Source organism: Lactuca serriola, chromosome 8 (genome assembly GCF_051521515.1).
Source record: "Lactuca serriola cultivar US96UC23 chromosome 8, Lser_US96UC23_V15, whole genome shotgun sequence".
NCBI lineage: Eukaryota > Viridiplantae > Streptophyta > Magnoliopsida > Asterales > Asteraceae > Lactuca > Lactuca serriola.
Genome location: NC_136415.1, coordinates 195,355,390 through 195,372,908, shown reverse-complemented (window position 1 = coordinate 195,372,908; position 17,519 = coordinate 195,355,390).

The following is a 17,519-nucleotide window of genomic DNA, read 5'->3' as shown; positions in this document are numbered from 1 at the left end:
TTGGATGTTACAAGTTGGTATTAGAGCCTTTGATTGAGGGATTCGGGCATACTCTCAGGTGTGTGTGAACTCAAATTGTGGATTTGGTAGATTTTCCATAAAAAGAAACATTTTAATTAAGATATTTTAATAAAAGAAAGGGATGTGATGCGTGCAATCAACCGAGCTCAAGTAAGTATTCTTAAAATACCCATACATTTTATATGTTTTACGCTATGATATGAGAAATACATGCTAGATTAGGGATAAGGATATGCTCAGGATTGCATGATAGAAAGCTAGGAGAGATGCATTTATGTGTCTATTGTATTAGCTTATAGATTTGCATGCTATTATGAGATTAGTTGTCTGATAGGATGGCCTGTTTAGATTGTGTTCTGATTTGAATTGCATGATGCTCAAATTTTGCATGCTTTGTGCTTTAAGGAATTTTTATTAGTACCAACTGACTATTGGACGAATGCGTTTGGTTACATATTATTGAGATTAGATAATTTTAGAAGGATGAGTTTAACTCTATTGCACAACACTTGTTTGAGTCTAACCATTGTAGTGTGGGACCTTTCATTCAAAGAATTATCTAGTACCGATAGTATCTAATTGTATTCGTGTTGTAGTTAAATGGTATTAGTGGGAGTTCCTTCTACAGATGATAGCAAAGGGCGGTGAGGAAGGAACCCTAGGAAGTTCATGGAATATGTGTTGGCACGTAGGACGCCTTATAGTATGAGGAGAGTATCAAATAGGAATGAGTGGCATGGAGGAGTCGAGGTAGCCCTTTAGGAGGATATAGATAGGTGTGGATGGTAGTATTTGGCCCATACTACTAGAAGCAATAGATTTATACCCGAGAAAAGGAAGACCATGAGGAATCTAGGAAACTTGAGAGTGTGAACCTCTTCGTATGTATACTGACTATTTATGTGATTATATATCAGCATGTTGGTGACATGGTGGAGCAGGGAGTTCAGAATCCGGATCTAGATCAGGCACGGGCACCGAACCAATTGATGAGGGTCTATGCTAGTTCATTGCGTCAGAGGTTACTAGTGGCATCCTTGATGTGACCCCGGTGATGTTTGGGTCGATCAAGGAGGGTATCATCGAGCTGACGAAGGATCGCCTTCGGATCTTCAGGGCCGATCTGGCCGCTAGCTAGTATGGGGCCTACACTCTCTCCGTTAAGGATTTCATGGGATGTAGGGCTCCAAAATTCTTTAGGGTGAAGGACCCTATTACCGCCAGGCGTTGGCTAGCAGATATTGAGTGTGCCCAGATGACAAGATTCTTCCCCACGGTTGAAGGTGAGGTTCGTTGCAAGATGTCTGAGGGAGCAAGATAGGGATTGATCGGAGGAGGTTCTCTATACTCTGGGAGCCCCAGCCATTGAGGTCATGACCTGGTTCTGAGCGGAGGTTGCACCAGTTGTTGAGGTGCAATAACTAGAGAGTGAGTTACTGGATATGCGGCAGACGAATGAGACCGTGACAAAGCTCACTGCCAAGTTCAGAAAGAGAGCCCTATTGGCACCCCAGTATTCTGCAGATGAGGAGATATGAAAGAATCGGTACCATGACATGTTGAGATCAGATATCCGGGAGTCTATTAGTTTTTTCGCCTGTCCGACACTAGACGACATGATATTCAGGGCTCGGGAATAAGAAATTGATTTGGAGCACAAAGTTAAGAGGAAGGAAGAGCATGGGCAGACGAATGGAGTTTCAACGAAGAAACCCAAGGGTTTTGATTTGAGTTTGAGGGGCCAGAAGGGTCAGGGCCGTTGTGGCAAGTGCGGCAAGGCACATGATGGGGTCTATAGGGCGGGTCATTCGGGCTGCTATAAGTGCGGCAAGACAGAGCATTTTGGCAGGGATTGTACTATCGCCGCCTCCACCACCCAGATATCATATCTAATTTGCTTCCATTGCAATCAGAGGGGCCAAAATAAGGCCAAATTCTCGAGTTTTGCATCAGGAGGACTAGTAGCAGCACTTGATCCAACGACTTTAAGGATCACAGTTGGCCGCCAGGGTAAGGCGGAGGCGCCAGTTATTCAGAGCAGGGTCAACTGACAGTCGAAGAGGTTCGTGCAGCACAATGTGGTCACTAGTATGTATATTCTCCTTACCTTCTTATTTATGTTATTTTTCATGCTTATATGTTTGTATTGTTGTTTAGGGTCGTTCCTTGTGAACGGTATTCCTGCTTTTGTTTTATTTGATTTGGGGGCTACCCGATATTTTGTATCCCTTTCACTTAACAGGAGGTTTGATGATGTTCGTGGAGAGTAAGATTATCCATTATAGGATGAGATTGTGAATTACCGTCCGATGCAAGTGTTAAGGGTTCACCGGGGATGCACTTTGGAGTTATTCGGTGAGTAGTACCTGATTGATTTGGTCTTGATTCCCCAGCGCGAGAGCAAGGTCATCGTGGGGATGGACTGGTTGAGCCCCAATGGAGTGAGATTGATTATGGGATTCAGTTGGTATGGGTTTGATCCCTAAGTGCGGAGAGTTAGTGATCCACGGGGAGGTTGCTCAGCATGGTCCAACTCTATGTTTGGCAGCTAGGGCCATACATTATCTTTAATAGGGATGTTCCGGGTTTGTGGCCTATATGATGGATACACAAGAGAAAGGTGAGGTGACCATAGATGATTTATCGATTATTCGGGAATACCCAAATGTGTTCTCGGAGGACTTGCCAGGGGTGCCTCTGGAAAGGCAGGTGGAGTTTCGAATTGACATGGTTCTAGGTGTGGCTCTGATAGCCAAAGCACCTTATTTGTTAGCATCTCCAGAGATGCAGAAGTTGTTTACGCAGCTGCAAGAGCTGCTAGACAATGGATTTATTTGGCCGACTAGTTCACCATGGGGTGAGCCGATCTTGTTTGTGAAGAAAAAGAATGGGACACATTGGATGTGTATTGACTATCGGGAGCTAAATAAGCTAACGTTGAAGAACCGTTACCCGCTTCCAAGGATCGACGATTTATATGATCATCTTCAAGGTGCATCTTGGTTTTCCAAGATTGATTTGCATTCGGGTTATCACCAGATGATGGGTTCGACAGTAGGATATGCAGAAGACGGCCTTTCGGACTTGTTATGGTCATTATGAGTTAGTGGTGATGCCCTTCGTGCTCATAAATGCTCCAGCCGCATTCATGGATCTCATGAATCGCGTATGCAGGCCTATGTTGGATCGGTCTGTGATTGTGTTTATTGATGACATCTTGGTCTATTCTAAGACACTGGAGCAACATGAGGAGCATCTGAGGGATATATTAGAGATTCCAAGGAGTGAGAGATTGTATGTGAAGTTCTTCAAGTGTGAGTTCTAGATGCGCGGGGTGCAACTTTTGGGGCACATTGTCAACCAAAACGATATTCTGGTCGATCCGATCAAGGTTGAGGTGGTGATGAGGTGGGACGTCTCAAGGTCTCCATTTGAGATTCGAAGCTTCCTTGGATTGGCAGGTTATTATCGGAGATTCATTCAAGATTTCTTCAAGATAACAGTTCCTTTGACCAGGTTGAAAAAGAAGAATGTCCCATTTTGTTAGTGGCCACAGTAGTAGGAAACTTTTGAGACTATGAGATAAAGATTATGTGAGGCGCCGATTTTGAACCTACCATAGGGTGTAGATGACTTTATTGATGGATTTTAGACATGATATCTTTCCTATGTGCGCATACAACCCAATAGCTTGGATCTAGGTTTCTCTAATTGAACATGCAATATATCCAAGACTTTCATGGCTAGATCTAATGTAAACTAACAATCAAAATATATGAAAACAGATCTAGAATAATACCTTGAGTTACTTGCTTGAAAACCTTCTTCTTCTTGGAGCTTAGAGTCACAATTGTCACTCCTCTAATTGCTTACAAACACCAACTAGCAAGAAGATGATTTGAGAGAAGTAAGGAAGAGGGAAATCGGCTCTAGGGTTACTCCAATCACAAGGTCATCGATTTCCACAACCCTAAGGGTCTATTTATACTGTGAGCTCCTAGGGTTTCACCCTAAAACCCTAATTGGATAACTTAGCCTCAAAGCAATCCAATATCCCTTCTAGATAAGGCCTTGGACGATTTCTAGGTGATCCACATCCCTAAAATCGTCCACCCCATATCCATAAGGATTCTTAGCTCAAAATATAACTATCACACATTTGACAGTTCATACCCCTTTCTTCAATTAATCTCTTTAAGTCACCAAATTAATTCCTAATTAATTTATGACTTATATTAATCAAATAATATTATTATTCCTTTAACATATTATTCTTATAATACATTAATAATAATATCTCTTCTCTCTATATAAATCACCCTGTCAAGTTGCTATGCTGAAGGCAACACAAAAGGACCATGCACAATCGGGTCAACTACTTACCAAATATAGTTACAGCCTTAGACACTAATCCAACAGTCTCCCACTTGGATAAGTCTAGTAACTATAAATGCAAACACTAACCGATTAGCAATCGTAGCTCTCAAAGACGCTGTCAACTCTGATCTTATCAGTAACCTGTCCTTTAGATAAGGGATCGTACAGTCCTCTGTTTTGATATCGTGCAGACGATTTCATGAATCATTGTCATACTTATTGTCCAGCAACTATTTTCTCGATCTCAGATTTATTTAACATAGAACTTAATTGAACACATCAATTCAATCCTGACCGGGCCCGACACATAAGTCAAATCAAATCATCGAGCGGCCGTGATATCGCTTTTACCCTCTTAGGATAAAATTACCAGATAAACTTCGACTTATATGCATTTACTTATCGACTAATCAACTATACACAACAATGCGTTTTATCACATCAATTTACTGATGCGGTTTTGCATTATCAATGTACAACCAATTAGTAAATAATAAACCATATATCTAGGTTTTAAGACCATATGATATTATCGTCTTGCGATCACCCCAAAGTGATTCCAGCAAGCGCGGGTTTATTCCAATGCTCAAAACTTGTTCATAAGCACTCATGAACGTTGCAGCAAACCTTTGCTATGTCAAATACCATTTAGACAATCTACACACCAATTCATGACAATCTTCATTCATACCTACTTCCAACATATGAACGATTGTGGACAGTTTGAATAATTTGATTATTCTTAATAAACTCAATTATTCTGGAAGTCAAAACATGCAAAGTGAAACAATAGCTAAACAATTAACATAAGATAGTAACTTTACTTATAAACAATACTCTTTTATTTAATCATCAAATGTCAATTACATTTACCTATTACATGTTTGTAAACTATCCAATCTAAACTAATATCATCCTTCAGCCCAATACTCCTAGCATGCTGCAAGTGCTTAACCCTGCTCAGTCCTTTCGTAAGCGGATCTGCTAGGTTATCTTCTGATGATATCCTCTTAACCACGAGGTGTCCTTCTTCTACTCGATGTCTAATAAAGTGATATTTTCTGTCGATATGTCGAGATCTACCATGATCCCTCGGTTCCTTGGTCAAGGCAACCGCTCCTTCATTATCACAGAAAATTTCCATGGGCTCCTTTATAGCAGGCACAACTCCAAGATCGCCAATGAAGTTCTTCAACCATATTGCCTCCTTTGACGCTTCGCTCGCTGCAATGTACTCTGATTCTCACGTTGAATCAGCTACAGTTTCCTATTTGGAACTTTTCCAAGTTACCGCTCCTCCATTAAGGGTAAATACCCATCCCGACTGCGAACGGTAGTTGTCCCTGTCGATCTGGAAACTGGCGTCACTATACCCTCGCACCTTTAAGTCGTCACTCCCTCCAAGGACTAGAAACCATTCCTTGGTCCTCCGAAGGTACTTAAGGATGTTCTTGACCGCAATCCAATGCGCTCTTCTAGGATTCCCTTGATATCTACTGACCATGCTCAAAGCAAAGGCCACATCAGGACGAGTACAAGTCATAGCATACATGATCGTAAGGTTCTCGGCTCATCTCAGCTATCTCGGCTTCGGTACTCGGACATTGAGTCTTACTCAAATTTGTATTACTTTGTATCAGTAGTTCTCCTTTCTTCGAGTACTCTATACTAAAACGTTTTAGTACCTTATCTAAGTAAGTATACCGACTAAGTCCTATTAGTCTCTTACTTCTTTCTCTTACTATCCTTATTCCCAAAATATAGGAAGCCTCTCCGAGGTCCTTCATAGCAAAGCACTTCCCGAGCCAGGACTTTACCTCATGCAGAGTCGGGATGTCGTTTCCTATGAGCAGTATGTCATCGACATACAAAATGAGAAAGCTAACTATGCTCCCACTGGCTTTGACATATACACATGATTCATCTTCGCTTCGTACAAATCCAAACTCTTTGACTTTCTCATCAAAGCAAAGATTCCATCTGCGAGATGCTCGCTTAAGTCCATAAATGGACTTCTCAAGCTTGCACACTCTATTTGGATGCTTCAGATTGACAAAACCCTCTGGTTGAGCCATGTAAACATCCTCAGCCAACTTCCCATTAAGGAAAGTGGTCTTGACATCCATTTGCCATATCTCATAATCATGAAATGCGGCAGTGGCTAGCATCACCCTAATAGATTTTATCTTAGCAACTGGTGAGAAGGTCTCATCATAGTCAACTCCGGGAGTTTGAGTAAAGCCCTTTACCACCAGTCGTCCCTTGTACGTGTGCACATTCCCATCGACATCGGTCTTCTTCTTGAAGATCCATTTGCACCCAACTGTCTTACGTCCGGGCACATTGTCAACCAAATTCCAAACTTGGTTGTCATACATGGATTGAATCTCGCTGTCCATCGCCTCTTTCCATTTTGCAGACTTCGGGCCTTCCATGGCTTCCTTATAGAAATTAGGTTCATCTAGATTTATTAGTGTACTATCACTAATATACGTGTCCCCTTCGGTAGTAATATGAAAACCATACAACTGGGGTTGAACTCTAACTCTTTCGGAACGTCTAAGAGGTAAGGACTCGTCAATTGGTTCAACCGGAGTTTCCTGTTCGGGTTGAGCGCCAGTGGTAGAGGTTCCTTCATCACTCGACTCTTGAATCTCTTCAAGATCGATCTGCCTCCCACTGCCTCCTTGGTTTATGAGTTCTCGTTCTCGGAAAACCCCTCTTCTTGCTACGAAGACAACATTGTCACTCGGTCTATAGAAGAGATATCCAAAGGATTTCTGCGGGTAGCCGATGAAATTACATCGCTCACTACGAGGTTCGATCTTGTCATGAATTTCTCGTCTTACGAAAAATTCACAACCCCAAACCTTGATATGTGCCAACGAGGGAGCTTTCCATGTCCACATCTCGTGAGGTGTTTTGGCAACCTTCTTTGTAGGGACTCGGTTAAGGATATGGGTGGCAGTCTCTAAGGCATACCCCCAAAATGAGATAGGTAGTGAAGCATGGCTCATCATAGAACGAACCATGTCTAACAAGGTTCGATTGCGCCTTTCTGCCACACCATTTAACTGCGGTGTCCTTGGTGGCGTTAATTGCAAAACTATTCCGCATTCCTTGAGATAGTCGTGGAATTCAAGACTTAGATACTCTCCTCCTCGATCGGATCGAAGCATCTTGATCTTCTTGCCCAATTGATTCTCCACTTCATTCTTGAATTCTTTGAACTTTTCAAACGTTTCAGACTTGTGCTTGATTAAGTAAATATGCCCATATCTACTATAATCATCGGTAAAAGTCACGTAGAAGCGGCTTCCATCCTTTGTGGTGGATCTAAAGGGCCCACATACATCGGTATGTATGAGATCCAATAAACCTTCACCCCTCTCACAAGTGCCAGTGAAGGGTGACTTGGTCATCTTTCCAAGTAAACAAGATTCGCACGTGTCATCTTCCCTAAGGTCGAATGACTCCAACACTCCATCCTTTTGGAGTTGGGCTATGCGTTTCTTGTTGACATGTCCAAGACGATAATGCCACAAAGATGCTTTATCCACACTATTGGAAGAATCCATACACAACACATCATTTCCTAGGTTATCTACAACCATAACATTTTCATAAATTCCATTACAAGGCATTGCTTCAAAGTATAAAACGCCATTTAGATAAGCATAAATAGAACCATTCATATTATTAAACGAATATCTAAATCCTTGTCTAAACAAACCATGAAATGATATAATGTTTCTTGCCATATCTGGCGAGTAGCAACAATTATTTAAATCTAAACCTAATCCATTACTAAGCACTAAAGAATACACTCCAATCTTGGTGACAGGTGACGATCTTCTGTTTCCCATGATTAGATTTATTCTTCCTTGCTCCACATCTCTATCTCTTCTTAGTCCCTGCAAATCAGAACAAATGTGGTAACCACATCTTGTATCAAGAACCCAAGAAATAGTATGAGATGAATCATTAGATTTAATTGTGTATATACCTGCAAAAGATGGCATGATCTTTCCATCCTTGATGGCTTCTAGATATTCTGGGCAGCTTCTCTTCCAATGCCCTATTTTGTGGCAATGATGGCACTCTGCCTCCTTCGGGTTAGGGTTAGGCTTAGCAGGATCAACCTTGGTCCCACTAGAAGAGGAACCATTTTGGGACTTTCCCTTGCGGTGGCTCTTTGACGGAGCCTTCCTCTTCTTGCCTCTTCCCTGACCTATAGCCAAAACATGAGCAGCGGTTGGTGTGGGAGTGGGTGCAAAAAACTTGTCCTTTAGGTTGCTCTCAGCGGTCCTTAGGAGTCCTTGGAGTTTGCTTAGGGTGACCTCTTCCTTGTTCATGTGGTAGGTCATCCTAAATTGGTTGTAGCATGATGGCAAGGAGTGAAGAACAATGTCGATGGCCAAATCCTCCCCAAAGTTAACATTTAACTTGCGAAGACGATTAACATATCTTTGCATCTTTTGCAAGTGCACAGTTAACGATTTTCCACTTCCCATCTTGGCGGTGATCATGTTGGTGATGATCTCGTAGCGCTCTTGCCTCGCGCTTTGGTGGTACCTCTCCATCAAGTCTTGATGCATTTCATAGGGATACATGTCCTCATAGGACTTTTGGAATTCTTGGTTCATAGTGGCTATCATGATGCAATGGACTTTCGTTGCATCACGTTCGTGTGTCTCAAAGACAGCCATCTCTTTAGGAGTAGCAATTTCCGAGTTGACCTTCTCGAGCTTTTCGTCGAGGACATACTCTTTGTCCTCGTAGCGTGCAATGGTGCGAATGTATCTTATCCATTCACTAAAGTTCGTACCATCGAAGGTCACCTTTTGGCAAAGACTCATTAACGTGAATGAGTTAGCAGCAACGTTGTTTGCGTTCGACATCTACAATTAAAAAGGACAAGGTTTGATTAGAATTGGATCCCTAATTAAACACCCAAAATGAAAAAATTAGGGCTAGGACCCGACAACATTATTTAAATATTAGAAAAGGAATGCCGTAATCCAACATGCAAATAATTTTGAGGTAAGTGAATGACGATTCACTAATTCTTTACCTTGAAAAATAACCTTAAGTTTTTATTGAGAATTCCTAGATTTTCTTTGATTATCATTGAACTTTTCAATATCATGTTTAAATCTCGATATGCCCCTCTAGTTTGTGACTGGGATACCGAGGATCACAAAGCGGGTGTGAATAACCATGCAAATCTACATGGTGCCTTCATTGTTACGATCACCCATTCGATGTGCCGATAAACCACACACGCTCCATCGAACTATGATAAACAACGAATCACCCTTTGTCACCTTTGCTTAGAACCAATTAGTGTGCCGGTAAACCACACACGCTCCACTAACTTCTTAGCAAGGGTGCAAAGTGCAATTTCCTGGGATTGCATCAATTCACTTTTCCTAAAGTAGCTAAGATTGGGAATTTTATAAAATAGTTTAGTTACTTTATAGATTCATTATACTTATTAATGAGGAGAGAGAGTTGCCCTATCCTACCAGTTCGGCTAACGACCCTCCACCAGTCAAGCAAGAGGTGGGTGTGAGTGTACACCCATTAAGCACCATTTTATAGGCAGCAACCTTATACCCACCTTATAGACCGGCTTCGTGAATGAGACCTACTAACGGTAAGACTAGCATTTTACTTATATATTTATTAAGCTTTTAATAATATAATAGTATAGGGTTGAATTTTAAACTTGTAAAATTCTAGGGGTTGAAATTTAAATTCTTCTAAATTAAACTATTAATCACCAAATTCAAATTTCAAAACTTTCGGGATAAATATTGAACTTTTCAAAACAATAGGGATCAAATAACAAATAATTCAAATTAAACAATTAATTTCATAATTAGCTATATTTGACCTAATCGAATTTTAGTCATTAGATAATTACCAAATAATCTTAAATAGTCCAAATTTATCATATAAATAATTAATATTCACAAGATTTGAAATTATCTATTCTTTTGTCAAGGATAATCATTAAATTAGGTTAAAATTCGGATTTATACTTAATAAAACGATTTAGGTATCAATCCAAGACAAAACAGCAATAAAATCCAGAATTATCCTCTGTCTGACGTTGGGACTCGCCGAGTCAAGCTTTGGACTAGCCGAGTAGGGCCAACTCGCCGAGTCCAGACACTGACTCGCCGAGTTGGGTTGGACAGAGGTGAAGAAAAATGATTTTCAGCAAGCAAAACAGTTAAGAATCACATTCAATTGAAACCAATCATGTCTCTGATACCACTGATGGGTTTTAGACATAAGATCTTTCCTATGTGCACATACAACCCTATAGCTTGGATCTAGGTTTCTCTAATTGAACATGCAATATATCCAAGACTTTCATGGCTAGATCTAATGTAAACTAACAATCAAAATATATGAAAACAAATCTAGAATAATACCTTGAGTTACTTGCTTGAAAACCTTCTTCTTCTTGGAGCTTAGAGTCACAATTGTCACTCATCTAATGGCTTACAAACACCAACTAGCAAGAAGATGATTTGAGAGAGGAAAGGAAGAGGGAAATCGGCTCTAGGGTTACTCCAATCACAAGGTCATCGATTTCCACAACCCCAAGGGTCTATTTATACTGTGAGCTCCTAGGGTTTCACCCTAAAACCCTAATTGGATAACTTAGCCTCAAAGCAATCCAATATCCCTTCTAGATAAGGCCTTGGACGATTTCTAGGTGATCCACATCCCTAAAATCATCCACCCCATATCCATAAGGATTCTTAGCTCAAAATATAACTATCACTCATTTGACAGTTCATACCCCTTTCTTCAATTAATCTCTTTAAGTCACCAAATTAATTCCTAATTAATTTATGACTTATATTAATCAAATAATATTATTATTCCTTTAACATATTATTCTTATAATACATTAATAATAATATCTCTTCTCTCTATATAAATCACCCTGTCAAGTTGCTATGGTGAAGGCAACCCAAAAGGACCATGCACAATCGGGTCAAGTACTTACCAAATATAGTTACAGCCTTAGACACTAATCCAACATTTATGGTATACTGTGATACTTTGATCATGGGCTTGGGTGCAATTTTGATGTAACGAGGTCATGTGATTGTTTATGCCTCGAGGCAGTTGAAGCCTCACGAGACTAATTATCCTATGCATGATTTGGAGTTGGGTTGTGGTGTTTGCCCTCAATATTTGGCGATATTAACTCTATAGGGTCCGTTGCACTATCTACACGGATCATAAGAGCCCGAAATATTTGATGGATCACCTGAATCCGAACATGAGGTAGTGTAGGTTGTTGGACATGGTAAAGTATTGTAATTATGAGATTCTTTATCACCCAGGGAATGCCAATGTGGTGGCCAATGCCCTTAGCCGCAACGGTTTTTTTGCCCTGATCAGGGGTGTACGTTTGAGGATGATGGTGATTACCCTACTATTAGAGCAGATCCGAGAGGCTCAGGTTGAGGCTATAAAGGAAGAGCACCAGAAGTGCGAGCCCATAATAACTCAGGTGGCTTCCTTCAATTATGATAGCCGGGGGTTATTGACCCTTCATCGGAGAGTGTGGGTTCCATAATTGGTTGGTGCACATCAGGTTATGATGTGGCCTGGTATGTGGAGAGGTGCTTGACTTGCAGGAATGTCAAGGGTAAGCATTAACGACCCCATGAAATAATTGAGCTATTAGGCATTCCCGTATATAAATGGGAAAAGATTACGATGGATTTTATCACCAAGTTGCCTCGGATGGCACGTGGAGTAAATTCCATATGGCTCATCGTGGACCGATTGGCCAAGAGCACGCATTTTATCCCGATTCAGGAGAAAATTTTGACAGAGAAGCTGGTCGATATCTACTTCCGGGAAATGGTAGCACAACATGGGGTGTCGGTTTCTGTGGTCTCTGATAGGATGTTCGATTTACTTCTAGGTTCTGGAAGAGATTCCACGACGAGTTGGGTATTGGTCTGCACTTTAGCATGACTTTCCACCCACAAAATGATGGGCATATTGAGCCGACTATCCAAACTTTGGAGGACATGCTACGGACATGCGTTATGGATTTTGTGGTAGTTGGGATATGTATCTTCCGTTAGCAGAATTTTCGTATAACAACAGTTATCATGCTGACATTTATTAACCTCCTTTTGAGATGCTCTATAGGAGGAAGCGTAGGACACTGACATGTTAGAGTGAATTCAGTTAGCGAGTCATGGGGAGTACTGAGGTAGTACTCAAGATGACATAATTAATTCAACAGGTTCGCACCAGGCTTTAGACAACGCATAGTTGGTAGAAGAGCTACGTAGATCAACAACAGTCAAATTTGGAGTATCAGGTCGGGGATATGGTACTCCTAAAGGTGTCACCTTGGAAAGGTGTCATCCGATTCATGAAGCGGAGCAATCTAGGCCCCATATATATTGCTCCCTTTAGAGTGTTGGCCCGGGTGGGCATGGTTGCGTATGCTGGACCTGCCAACGGAGCTTAGTCAGATTCACAACACTTTTCATGTCTCCTAACTGTTGAAATGCTTGGTCGATGATTCCACAGTGGTCCCAGTGGAGGACATTCAGGTGGACGATCGCCTGAATTATATAGAGAGACCTATGGCCATTCTCGAAAGGAAAATGAAGACCCTACGAAGCAAGGTTGTGGAACTGGTAAATGTGAAGTGGCAAGATCGAAAGTGGTTAGAATGGAAGTGGGATACAAAACAGAAGATGAAAGAGCATTACCTCGAGTTGTTTGTAGAGGTAGATTTTAAGGACGAAGTCTGATTCAAGTGGGGGAGAATTGTAAGGCTCGATATGCGAGGTAAATGTTAATTATTTAATTTCCTTTCGTTTGGACATTTGGGCCTGAGTACGCTGGGCGTACATAATGTATGTCGGGCGTACTTTAAAGGATGCATGAGGCGGGATGTCACCCAAGTACGATGGGCGTACCCATGCATACGTTGGGCGTATGTTAGTCAAGAGTAAACCCTAACTTTTATTGTGTGTACCATATTTAAACACATTAAGTCCTCCAAATCCTTCACCTTATCAGCCTACACTGTCTCTTGAGCCATATCTCAAAACCCTAGCCACCTTGAGAGTGTTCTTGAGCTTATTGAGAGTTTTAGGTGTTCTTTTGTGATTTTGAAGAAGAAGGAGCTTAGTGGTGGTGCATTGTTGGAGTTGGAGCTTCAAGATCCAGAGCTATCTTCTTCATTGCAAGCTTTTGGAGGTAAAAAGTTCTTACCTTGATGGTTCCTTTCTTAGATCTCTTTTGGTGGGTATATTTAGGAGTTTTGGTCCCATGACTTTGGTCTTTCGGAGTATAGACTACTCCAAACCATTTTAGATGTCCTTTTCAACACTTAGGAGTGCATGGACTCATAATAATCGTATCTTGGAAGTTAAATCTGAACCATGCATGAGTTGGTAACCACTTAAGGGGAATAGAATGCTAAATCCATGGTTTGAGTCCCATTGTGACATGCAAAAGCATAAAGTTTGCAACTTTATGGCCTAATACGCTTTAATTAACTTAGATATGAAGTTGGGCAATAGTTCCTAACGAATTAATACCTTAAAAGTGATTTGTGACCAACTGAGGCATATACCGGGCGTACACTGAGCATACGCTCCTGAAGTCCCAATCCTGCGGAGCACCCGAGTATGTTGTGCATACTGATGGTACGCTTAGCGTACTCACCAGAGAGGTTTTTAGGCTTTTAGTGAGGGCCACATTGGGCTTAGGGATTTGGTCCCTTGTTGGGCCGCAAGCCTTTCTGTGATGAGCCTTTTTGGACATGGCCATTTTGGGCATGTAATATCTTTTGGGCTTTGGGCTATTGTATTTGGGACTTGGTGTGTTAGGCCCAATAAGACAAGGATTAATCATCCTTTTACCCTTGAAGTCGGGGTTTAGGATTGGACTCTCGGGTAGAGTTATTGGCCTAATTGCTAATTACAGTTTTATTATTTGTGATTTAATAAGAGTACCTCATGATTTGGAAGCCCGAGTGTGATTTGGTATCTTTAGACTAAGGTGAGTTTCCTTCGCTTTACTCGTGGGTTGAAAACACCAAGTTACCTCGGACGGCATGCGAAGTAAGTTCCATATGGGTCATTGTGGACCGATTGGCCAAGAGAATGCATTGATGGGTTTTAAGCAATACATCATTCCTATGGTGTACATGCAAACCCTAATAGCTTTTGGATCTAGTTTGTCTAATGAACATGCAATTGAATATCCAAAGCTATAAACCCTAGATCTATCATATAAGAACTGATATAAGGGTTTAGTAATTACCTTTGATTGTTATATAGCAATAACAATCTAATCCTTGGCTTCAAAAAGCTTAGTGCCTCAAGTGTTGCACCTCTAATGGAGTCACAAACACCACTAAGCAACAAGATGAAGAAAGAAGAGAGAGGAGGCACCAAAAACGGATCGAAACCCTAATCCAAGTGTTAGCCGCGTTTTTGGTGCCCAAGGGTTCCTTATATACTTAGACTATTAGGGTTATCAAACAAGGAAACCCTAATTTGACTGCTTAAGCCCTAAGCAACCCATGGACCCCTTCTGGAACATGCCTTCGACGATTTCTAGTGGGCTTCCCCATAGAATTCGTCCAACCTATTATTCCAAGGTGATCCATAGCCCAATTGCAATTATCTTATAATTATAATTCTAGTCCCCTAAGTTTAATTAATCTCTTTTAGCCACAAAATTAATTCTTTATTAATTCTTGACTAATATTAATTAAACAATATGATTTCTCCTTTAATATATTATTCTAATAATATATTAATTAAGACCGTTGGGTGCAAATGGATCTTCAAGAAGAAGACCGACGTGGATGGAAACGTACACACATATAAAGCGTAATTGGTCGTGAAGGGCTTTACTCAAACTTCTGGAGTTGACTATGATGAGACCTTCTCACCAGTTGCGAAGATAAAATCTATTAGAGTGATGCTAGCGATTGCCGCATTTCATAACTATGAGATTTGGCAAATGGATGTCAAGACCGCTGTTCTTAACAGAAAGTTGGCTGAGGATGTTTACATGGCTCAGCCAGAGGGGTTTGTGGATCCGAAGCATCCGAATAGAGTGTGTAAGCTTGAGAAGTCCATTTATGGACTTAAGCAAGCGTCTCGCAGATGGAATCTTTGCTTCGATGAGAAAGTCAAAGAGTTTGGATTTGTACGAAGCGAAGATGAATCGTGTGTATATGTCAAGGCCAGTGGGAGTATAGTAAGCTTCCTCGTTCTATATGTCGATGACATATTGCTCATAGGAAACGACATCCCGACTCTGCAGGAGGTTAAGTCCTGGCTCGGGAAGTGCTTCGCTATGAAGGACCTCGGAGAGGCTTCTTATATTTTGGGAATAAGGATAGTAAGAGAGAGAAGTAAAAGACTAATAGGACTTAGTCAGAACACTTACTTAAAGAAGGTACTAAAACGTTTTAGTATGGAAAACTCGAAGAAGGGAGAATTACCGATACAAAGTAATGCCAAGTTGAGTAAGACTCAAAGTCCGAGTACCGAAGCTGAAATAGCAGAAATGAGCCAAGTACCATACGCTTCCGCAGTTGGCTCAATCATATACGCTATGACTTGTACTCGCCCTGATGTAGCCTTTGCTTTGAGCATGGTTAGTAGATATCAAGGGAACCCTAGCAGAGCCCATTGGATTGCGGTGAAGAATATCCTTAAGTACCTTTGGAGGACGAAGGAATGGTTCTTAGTCCTCGGAGGGAGTGATGACTTGAAGGTGCGAGGGTATAGTGACACCAGCTTTCAGACCGACAGGGACAACTATCGTTCGCAGTCGGGCTGGGTCTTTACCCTGAATGGAGGAGCAGTGACATGGAAAAATTCCAAACAGGAAACCGTAGCTGATTCAACGTGCGAATCAGAGTACATTGCAGCGAGCGAAGCGTTGAAGGAGGCAATATGGCTAAAGAACTTCATCGGTGATCTTGGAGTTGTACCCGCCATAAAGGAGCCCATGGAGATTTTCTGTGATAATGAAGGAGCGGTTGCCTTGACCAAGGAACCGAGGGATCATGGTAGATCTAGACATATCGACAGAAAATATCACTTTATTAGACATCGTGTAGAAGAAGGACAACTCGTAGTGAAGAGGATATCATCAGAAGATAACCCAGCAGGTCCGCTTACGAAGGGACTGAGTAGGGTTAAGCACTTGCAGCATGCTAGGAGTATTGGGCTGAAGGATGATATTAGCATAGATTAGATAGTAGTAGAAACGTGTAATAGATAAATGTAATTAACATTTGATGATTAAATAAAGGAGTTTTATTTATGAGTAATGTTACTGTCTTATGTTAATTGTTTAACTATTGTTTCATTTTGCATGTTTTGACTTCCAGAATAATTGAATTTGTTAAGAATAATCGAATTATTCAAATTGTCCACAATCGTTCATATGTTGGAAGTAGATATGAATGAAGATTGTCGTGAATTGGTGCGTAGATTGTCTTAATGGTATTAGACATAGCAAAAGATTGTTGCGACGTTCATGAGTGCTTATGAACTGGTTTTGAGCATTGGAACAAACTTGTGCTTGCTGGAATCACCTTATGGAATATGATATAAAAGGGTGATCGCAAGACGATAATATCATATAGTCTTAAAACCTAGATATATGCTTTGTTATTTGTTAATTGGTTGTACATTGATAATGCGAAAACGCATCAGTAACTCGGTGTTATAAAACGCATTGTTGTGTATAGTTGATTAATGAATAAGTAAATGCATATAAGTCGAAGTTTATCTATAACTTTTATCCTAAGAAGGTAAAACCGATATCTCGGCCGCTCGATGATTTGATTTGACTTATGTGCCGGGCCCGGTCAGAACTGAATTGATGTGTTCGATTAAGTTCTATGTCAAATAAATCGGAGATCGAGAAAACAAAATGCTAGACTAATCATTCCATAGAATTGTCAGCATGATATCTAACAGAGGACTGTACGATCCCTTATCTAAAGGACAAGATTGATTAGATCAGAGTTTGACAGCGTCTTTGAGAGCTACGATTGCAGATCGAGTTGTACTTGTGCA